A 10,635-nucleotide genomic window follows, 5' to 3' on the forward strand; every position below is an offset into this window, starting at 1 on the left:
ACCTCTGGGTGCATACCAGCTATAAGCTCCATTTACACACTTGACTACCACTAACCCTCAAATCAATATAGGGTCTTTTTTTTGGGGGGGGGGGGGCGCGCAGCTGATGTGTTTTCATAGGCCTTCATAACTCACACTTCCTTGCTCACATAATGTCAAAAATACCTGGTGGTTATTTCCACAAAGTACCTCCAACTGAAAAAAAGACAAATTTGATGCTGTTGTAAACTGGAAGTATTTTTCCCTTCTCAGATAACAGAATTTATTCTGTTACAGTAATAATGTTGCCCCAATATTTATCATTTCCATTATTTTTCAAATGACTGCAATACGTACGATTTTATTGTTATTTTAGAAAGGAGTTTATATGCAACAGTAGCACAGCTGGAAGATCTGCTGTTCCAGCAAGTTATCGCAGATTTGCATACCACTTGTTAGTGCAGTTGGCTTTCCTGTGAGACAGTGGCACAGCTCTGGTACTTGACTCCATGAATGCTTAATGGTGGATGCAGGATTTGGACTTCCAGCAAGGACTGGTGAACTGAGGTTTATCCAGCAAATAACAAGAGCGATTGCAGAGTTTGATTTAAGGAGCTGAGCAGTATATTGAAAAATCTTTATAAGATTCAGAGTAATAAGGCCAGGATGGTTACGTTGCTTGTCGGATGAAGTTGAGCCACTTCCAATGTACAGCTTCAAAACTCAAGGCTTGCACTCCTTTTGGTAGAAAATATCCTTTTTATTGTGTTATTCTTTGATAAACCATGACACATTTGGTAATACAGGAACTTTATCTGGGATCATTACTATATATATCTGGAACTGTTTGGCCTAGACTGGGACTCTAGCCTGGAGAAGAGAAGCCTCAGGTTAGGAGGAGGGGCAGATCTCCTCAGCATATATGCATACACAAAGGGAGGCTGTAAAGAGGATGGAGCCAGGCTCTTTTCAGTGGTGTCCAGTGACAGGACCAGAGGCAATGGGCACAAACTGAAATACGGGAGGTTCCCTCTGAAAATCAGGAAACACTTTTTCACTGTGAGGGTGACCGAGCACTGGCACAGGTTGCCCAGGGAGGTTGTGGAGTCTCCCTCCTTAGAGATCTTCAAGAGTCATCTGGACATGGTCCTGGGCAACCAGCTCCAGATGGCCCTGCTTGAACAGGGGTATTGGACCAGATGATCTCCAGAGGTCCCTTCCCACCTCAGCCATTCTGTGATTCTGTGAATTGCCCGGCTCAGAGGGTTCTGATCACTGGCACAAAGTCCAGGTGGAGGTGAGTTACTAGGGGCATACCGGGAGGCTGATACTGCGTCTAATACTATTGAACCACTTCATTAACGATCTGGATGATGGACACAGTGCATCCTCAGCGAGTTCACATATGACATAAAACCAGGAGGAGCAGTTAATATACAAGATTATTATGCTGCCATTCAGAGAGACCTCAACAGGCTGGAGAAAAAGGCAGAGAAGAACCCATGAAGATCAACAAAAGGGAATATGAAGTCCTGCACTGAGGAAGAATAACTCCATGCATCAGCATACACTGGCAGCCGACCAGCTAGAGAGCAGCTTTGCAGAGAAGGGCCTGGGGGTGCTGATGGACAAGATTGACATGAGCCAACAATGTGCTGCAGACCAGCACAGAGCAGAGGAAAAATGTAAGAAAGAAGCAGCAAAAGAGAAGAAGTAAGGAGCAGCAGAAGGAAACTGCTACACACCGACCCCAACTGCCTGTGCCACCCATCACCACACAAAAGGGACTGGGAGTAACCCACAGTGATAACAAGAGGAATGAAGACAAAGAAGATGCAGGGAGAGATGTCTAGAGTGAAGTTAAGCCTCAGAAAAGGAAATAAAAGGTGTTTTCCCCAAGTCTTTCAATGTTTATTTTCTTTCTTAATACCCACATCAGTAATTAAACGTCAATTGGCCATAAATTCTCCAGCTGGAGTCTGTCTTGCCAACGACTGCCCTTCGACTCCTGCACAGCTATACCCTACCTTAAGCTCCCCCTTGACACTTCTCCCCACATGCACACATGCAGCGTCTTAGAAGTCTAACCCCACTGTTCCCTATAGACCCTCAAAACTTCCCTTGACCTGCACCCAAACTACAGCAGCATCCCAACAAGTAACAAACCCACCACAAGTTTATGCCACCAGCAGTGCCCCGATACCAAACACTAACCAAGTACACCAGTCTCTCTAGTCAGAAGACCTTTTCTGCACATTAAGTCATTGTATGTGGAATTTAGTCTCAGGATGTTATTCAAGTATGTAAAAGTTGCTTTCTTGCCTCGGTCTTGCTTCACCGCTATGGTGCCATGTCAGCTGGTACGGCCCATCCTGCATTTAGCTCTGCAGAGCTGGAGCAGGTCTATTGCTCCAGATTATATCTGCTTCACTCTCCTGATCTTCCCTGTTTTCTCAATCACCCACAAGGGAAAGCAGAATCAATAAGACAACATCAGCAAACCACCAAAACCTAAATATACTCGCTCTGATTTTCACCTAGAATTTAGCCGTGTCAACTGCAACACTTCTGCAACCCAAACCGTACAGCTCCTGCTCAAGTTTTAGCACAGTGTCTCAAAAACTAAATGCAACAGAACTCCTGTGTGATTCACCAGTATGTCACCTAACTGAACAAATCCCTAGCCTAAAGCAACCAGAGAAAAAACTTCTTCTGAAGCAACTTTACTATGAAAGCAATCATCAGCCTTTAGAATAAAGTACAGTGTCCGGTCTCTTCCCCTAAAAAGGCATGTGCATAATAAAAACAGCTGTGTTGAGGATTTAAAGAACAAAAATATATGTGGGATATAACCTATTCCACAGAAAAAACCCATTATGTATACAGCAGGAAATCAATAAGCTGATCTATATCAATTAGAGATGACATAGGAGACAGTGAGTGAAATAAGGAAATGTCTGAAATGCAATCAAAGGGCTGTCTCACTGCTTGAAAACAGCCCAGTTAGTTACTTTAGTGAGCTCAGGATTCCTGAGGCAATACAAAACCCCATCCAATTTTCTTTCTTATTTGGAGGTAAGAAAGGTATAGAATGCTCTGCCAGGGATTAGACATCTGGACACGGTCTTGGGCAGCTAGCTCTGGGTAGCCCTGTCCAGGCAGGTGGCCAGACCCGAGGACCTCCGGAGGTCCCTTTCCACCTCAGCCATTCTGTGATTCTGTGAGATTGCCTTTGTACAAACTCATAATGATGACCCTACTTTGCCATTTAAATCTTCAAAAATTCACAGACAGCAACTTCCGGTTGACTATTAAAACAGATAGATTTTCTGTCAAGGATGAGTACAGAGATATATATACTTTGTCAGGGCCCTGAGGGCAGTTACCAGCCCTAACAGCCTTGCCCTGCCTCCCTGGGGCTCCCCCCACCCTGCCCACAGCCCAGGAGGCCATTTCAGTTCCTCAGGGCTCCCCTGACCCTTCCCACATGTCAGAACCCCATCTCAGCTCCCCAGGGCTCCCTCCACTCTGCCTGCAGCCCAGGACCCCATGCCAGCCCCCCAGGGCCATCAGTCCCTGCCCCAGCTATGCAGCATCAGGGCCGGTCTCCAGCTCCCCACAGCCCTGCCCTGCCCGGCCATGGGCCCGCCAAGCCAGGCCCACCCATGCACTGACATCCCAGTCTGGCTTCTGCCCAGCCCTATCGCCACGGCACTGCCCAGCCATGTCCGACCCTTGTTCTCCTCACCAGGCCTGATCCTGATTCCTAGCTGCAGGCCAATGTCCCAGCCCAGCCCCAGCCCGGCCCCAGCACCATGGCCCTGCCTGGCAGCCACTGGACCCAACTGCAGACTCCCTCCATCATCTTCTGTATTTTTGTTCCTGTACTATCAAAACATTAGTGATGCTGCCACTGCAATATGTTTTTCATGGGCGGGTCCATATTTTCTTGAAAAGCAATCACTTCTGTGTTTTCATTCTGCCCTAAGTAATCTGTGTGTGCTTAACAGCACTAGTCCAGATCACAACAATTAAAGTATAAACCATTTAGAAGCTTAAAGTAATGAACAACACGGGAAAGACTGCTTGACGTGAAAGGTTCATTATATGACTGCTCATCTCCGAGAGCTTTTTTGCTTTGCAGTGGGAATTTCCTTATCACCTGTCATCCTAATTTTACATGGACACTCTACTTTCTTGTTAACCATATTTCATCTTCTAGAAAATGCTTTTTTTTCATAATTGTTACTTCTCCTGCTACTCATACATCTGCTAAAAATGGCAACAGTTTCCCACTCTAAAAATGTAATTGTACCTTGTATTTATAAACAAAGGCAAATGTGTTACTTGTCAAATTAAGATTTTTCCCTTATGGCTGCGCTACAGACATCCTGTGTACTACTACTGTTGTTCTCGTGCACAGAAAACGGTAGAAAACAGGAGTATCGCTTCATACAGACATAGCTCATCCTCCAGATCTCAATTTTTACTTAAAATAGTAAATCAAACAAGATAAAGATAACTCAAATCATACTAAAGAAAGAAACATAAAACTTCTAAATCAATACTTGTGTGATCTATCCAACCATGACTCTTTGAAGTAAATAGGGACCCAGTCACACAACCCTTAGAATCATAGAATCATTTAGTTCGGAAAAGACCTTTAAGGTCATTGAGTCCAATTGTTAACCTAACACTGCAAAGTCCACCACTAAACCATGTCCCTAAGCACCGCATCTACACATCTTTTAAATACCTCCAGGGATGGTGACTCAACCATTTCCCTGGGCAGCCTGTTCCAATGCTTGACAACCCTTTCACTGAAGAAATTTTTCCTAATACCCAATCTAAACCTGCCCTGACTCAACCTGAGGCCATTTCCTCTCATCCTATCACTTGTTACTTGGGTGGAAACCAGGGCAGGTAGCCTTGGAGGAATACAGAGAAATTGTCCAAGTAGTCAGGGATCAGGTTAGGAAAGCTAAAGCCCTGATAGAATTAAATCTGGCCAGGGATGTCAAGGGCAACAAGAAAAGCTTCTATAGGTACGTCAGTGATAAAAGAAAGACTAGGGAAAATGTGGACCTTCTCCTGAAGGAAGCAGGAGACCTGGTTAACCGGTATATGGAGAAGGCTGAGGTGCTCAACAACTTTTTTGACTCTGTCTTCACCAGCAAGTGCTCTAGCCACACCACCCAAGTCACAGAAGGCAAAGGCAGGGAGTGGGAGAATAAAGAACCACTCACTGTAGGAGAAGATCAGGTTCCAGAATATCTATAGAACCTGAAGTTGCAGGGACCTGATGAGATGCATCCATGAGTCCTGAGGGAACTGGCAGATGAAGTGGCTAGGCCACTCTCTGTCATATTTGAGAAGTCATGGCAATCCCATGAAGTTCCCACTGAACTGGAAAAGGGGAAACATAACCCCCATTTTTAAAAAGGGAAAAAAGGAAAAGCTGGGGACCTACACCTGTGTGCCCGGCAAGATTATGGAGCAGATCCTCCTGGAAACTATGCTAAGGCACATGCAAAATAAGGAGGTGATTGGTGACAGCCAACACGGCTTCACTAAGGGCAAATTGTGCCTGACAAACTTGGTGGCCTTCTATGATGGGGTTACAGTGTCGGTGGATAAGGGAAGGGCAACTGACATCATCTACCTGGACTTGTGCAAAGCATTTGACACTATCCCGCATGACATCCTTTTCTCTAAATTGGAGAGACATGGATTCGATGGATGGACCACTTGGTGGATAAGAAGTTGGCTGGATGGTTGCACTCAAAGAGTTGTGGTCAACAGCTCGATGTCCAAGTGGAGACCACTGACGAGTGGCGTTCCTCAGGGTGAGTATTGGGACTGGTGCTGTTTAACATCTTTGTTGGTGACATGGACAGTGGGACTGAGTGCACCCTCAGCAAGTTTACCAATGACACCAAGCTGTGTGGTGCGGTCGACACTGTGGTGGGAAGGGATGCCATCCAGAGGGACCCTGCCAGGCTTCAGAGGTGGGCCTGTGTGAACCACATGAAGTTCAGCAAAGCCAAATGCAAGGTCCTGCATGTGGGTCAGGGCAATCCCAAGCACGACTATAGGCTAGGTGGAGAATGGATTGAAAGCAGCCCTGAGGAGAAGGACTTGGGGGTGTTGGTTGATGAAAGGGTCAACATGAGCTGGCAGTGTGCGCTTGCAGCCCAGAAAGCCAACCGTGTCCTGGGCTGCATCAAAAGAGGTGTGACCAGCAGGTCAAGGGAGGTGATCCCGCCCCTCTGCTCCGCTCTTGTGAGACCCCCACCTGGAGTACTGCATCCAGCTCTAGGGGCCCCAGTACAGGAGAGACATGGAGCTGTTGGAGTGAGTCCAGAGGAGGGCCACGAAGCTGACTGGAGGGCTGGAGCACCTCTCCTATGAGGACAGGCTGAGAGAGTTGGGTTTGTTCAGCCTGGAGAAGAGAAGGCTCAGGAGAGACCTTACAGCAGCCTTCCAGTACCTAAAGAAGGCCTACAAGAAAGCTGGAGAGGGACTGTTTACAAGGGCAAGTAGTGACAGGACAAGGGGTAATGGCTTTAAACTGAAAGAGGGTAGATTTAGATTAGATATAAGGAAGAAATTTTTTACAATGAGGGTGATGAGATGTACAGGTTGCCCACAGAAGTTGTGGGTGCCCCCTCCCTGGAAGTGTTCAAGGCCAGGTTGGATGAGGCTTTGGGCAACCTGGTCTAGTGGAAGGTATCCCTGCCCGTGGCAGGGGGGTTGGAACTAGATGATCCTTAAGTACCTTTCCAACCCAAACCATTCTATGATTCTGTGAAAAGAGACCAACACCCACCTGGCTACAACCTCCTTTCAGGGAGTTGTAGAGAGTGATAAGGTCTTCTCTCAGCCTGCTATTCTCCAAACTAAACATCCCCAGTTCCCTCAGCTGCTCCTCATGAAATTTGTTTTCTAGACCCTTCACCAGCTTTCTTGTTCTTCTTTGGACATGGTCCAGCACCTCAATGCCTTTCTGGTAGTGAGGGGCCCAGAACTGAACACAGTACTCAAGGTGCAGTCTCACCAGTGCTGAGTACGGGGACACAATCACTTACAGATTCACAGATTCACAGATTGGTAGGGGTTGGAAGGGACCTCTAGAGATCATCTAGTCCAACCCCCCTGCTAGAGCAGGATCACTTAGAGCAGGTTGCACAGGATTGCATCCAGGTTTGTTTTGAATATCTCTAGAGAAGGCGACTCCACAACCTGTCTGGGCAACCTGTTCTAGTGCTTGGTCACCTTCAAAGTGAAGAAGTTTTTCCTTGTATTCAGATGGAACTTCCTGTGTTCCAGTTCCCTAGTCCTGCTGGCCACACTGTTTCTGATACAAGCCAGGATGCTGTTGGCTTTCTTGGCCACCTGGGCACACTGCTGGCTCACATTCAGCTGGCTGTCGACCAGCACCCCCAGGTCCTTTTCTGCCGGGCAGCTTTCCAGCCACTCTGCCCCAAGCCTGTAGCGCTGCGTGGGGTTGTTGTGACCCAAGTGCAGAACCCGGCACTGAGCCTTGTTGAACCTATAGTTCAACAACCTACAGTTGGCCTCACGCCATTGATCTAGCCTGTCCAGATCCCTCTGTAGACCCTTCCTACCCTCCAGCAGATCAACAGTCCCACACAATTTGGTCCCATCTGCAAACTTACTGAGAGTGCACTTGATCCCCTCGTCCAGATCATTGATAAAGACATTAAAGAGAACTGGCCCCAGTACTGAGCCCTGAGGAACACTGCTTGTGACCGGCCACCAACTGGAGTTAACTGCATTCACCACAACTCTTTGGGCCTGGCCATCCAGCCAGTTTTTTACCCAGTGAAGGCGTGTCCAAGCCATGAGCAGCCAGTTTCTCCAGGAGAATGCTGTGGGAAACAGTGTCAAAGGCTTTACTAAAGTCCAGATAGACAACATCCACAGCCTTTCCCTCATCCACTAAGCAGGTCACCTTGTCATAGAAGGAGATCAAGTTAGTCAAGCAGGACCTGCCTTTCATAAACCCATGCTGACTGGGCCTGATCACCTGGTTGTCCTGTACGTGCCCTGTGATGACACTCAAGATGATCTACTCCATAACCTTCCCTGGCACCGAGATCAGACTGACAGGCCTGTAGTTCCCTGGATCCTCCTTCCAACCCTTCTTGTAGATGGGCATCACATTTGCTAGCCTCCAGTCAACTGGGACCTCCCCAGTCAGCCAGGACTGCTGATAAATGGTGGAGAGTGGCTTAGTGAGCACTTCTGCCAGCTCCATCAGTACCCCTGGGTGGATCTCATCTGGCCCCACAGACTTGTGGGTGTCTAAATGGGGTAGCAGGTCACTAACCATTTCCCCTTGGATTATGGGGGCTTCATTCTGCTCCTCATCCCTGTGTTCCAGCTCAGGGGCTGGGTACCCCAAGAACAACTGGTCTTGCTATTAAAGGCTGAGGCAAAGAAGGCATTAAGTACCTCAGACTTTTTCTCATCCTTTGTCACTATGTTTCCCCCTGCATCCAATAAAGGGTGGAGACTCTCCTTAGCCCTCCTTTGTTGCTAATACATATTAACAAGCAATGTGAAGTCAACAAGAGTGCTTTAAGTTAGATGTATATCATTCATCCACCCATCACCATATGCGTAAGTACTTTCCTAAAGTACATTAAGTATTAAATATAGCCTTGAATGCATAGTTAGCATCACCGGAGTTAAATTTTAAGCATTTCTCTAGGTGTTTAGAGTCACTGCCTTCAGCAAAAAGAAATTACAATATATACATTGTGCGAGCATAACCATATTTATTAAAATTGTCTTGGGTTTGGCAGCAATAAAGCTAATTTTCTTCTTAGCAGCTGGTATAGTGCTGTGTTTTGGATTTAGGATGAGAACAATGTTGATAACATACTGATGTTTTTTAGTTGTTGCCAAGCAGTCAAGGACTTTTCAGCTGCTCGTACTACCCTGCTAAAGAGAAGGGGGGGGCACCCAACAAGCTGGGAGGGGACACGACCAGGAGAGCTGACCCAAACTGGCCAAAGGGATATTCCATACCATATGATGTCATGCTCCGTATATAACTGGAGGGTGGTCTGGGAGGCAGGGCAGCTCAGGAACTAGCTGAGCATCAGCTTTGGGTGGTGACAAATTGTTCTGTGCATCACTTGTTTTGATGATGATGATGATGATGATGATGATGATGATGATGATTTTCCTTTTCTATCCTATTAAACCATCTTTATCTCAACCCACAAGTTTTACTTTTTTTTGTTCTTTTTTGATTCTCTCCCCCATCCCACTGGAGGGTGGGGGAGACTGAGCAAAAGGCCGTGTGGTTGTTTTAGCTGCCTGCTGGGTTAAACTATGACAGATTAATAACTGGGGGTTTTTAAGGCATTATCAGGATAAATTTTTGCAGTCATCTTAGGGTTCCAGAGACTTGGCCATGGGTTTTACCTGTGTAACTCACATTTACATATCCAGAGTCTATTTCTAGAGGAGAAGCAAAATTCAACTCTAACATTTAAGTGTTATGTAATTTAAAACTATGTAAATTGTTCTATATTGTAATGTTATAAAAGTGTGGTCTATATTGTCACAGAGTTATGCTGAATACACTCATTTTCATTTTGATGGAGCTTTGGTTTGGTTTGAATTTGGGTTGTGTGTGGAGGGGAATATATTTTCTTTCACAGAATCACAGAGCAGCTGAGATGGGAAGGCACCTCTGGAAGGCATCTGGTCCACCCACCTCCATTCAAGCAGGGCCACCTAGAGCTGGTTGCCCAGGACCGTGTCCAGACAGCTTTTGAATATCTCCAAGGGTGGAGATTCCACAACCTCCCTGGCCAATCTGTGCTAGTGCTCGCTCACCCTCACGGTAAAGAAGTTTTCATACGGTGTATAGCAGAAGAATTATTCTCTCTGTTCCATCACTATAGAGCCTTTTTTTTTTTTTTCTCCTTGTCATTTATCAGCTAACTGGCAAACACCACTTCTGATAATGCAATTACTTTTGTGCTTACTGAAAGATTTAAATATGACTCCCTTGTGTGCAAAAAATGTCTGGGAAAAAGCGGAAGCTCAGAGATTCTAATGTGGCACCAGAGAGTGACAAAAGAGTAGCTCTGAAGCAGAACCAGTTGTCATGATCACCAGCACAGTTCACAAAACTAAAAATATATGAGAACTATGAAAAATGTTCATGAGGAACATTTGAGTAAATCACAGAACAAGTTGAGTCATCTTGTGGAACACAGCTGAAGGAACAAGAGCTCATTGATATGCCACTGGAAAATATGTCTTAAATGTAGTCGATCCACTGCCAATATTGTAATATTGTCGTAGCAACTGTGATTAGGACAGAATAACATTTAAGAGCATCTTAAGTACTAAAACCAAGTGAAGTGGTGATGGTGCCTCTTTCTGGTCATTAGTTATGTATCAGATGCTGTTTGATCACATTTTTCATAGCTTCCAGACTGATTTACACTGTGTAGGAACTTAACCCACAACATTTTAGATATCAATCATCACGGCTCTTCAAAATGTATTTTAACATTATTTGATTTCCCAGTAGAGGAACAGACACATCCAGTGTATTTATAGATCTTCCACTGCTGTCTAGTCTGGGAAATGAACCATCTATTTAAA

This window comes from Grus americana, chromosome 2 (assembly GCF_028858705.1).
Source record: "Grus americana isolate bGruAme1 chromosome 2, bGruAme1.mat, whole genome shotgun sequence".
Lineage (NCBI taxonomy): Eukaryota > Metazoa > Chordata > Aves > Gruiformes > Gruidae > Grus > Grus americana.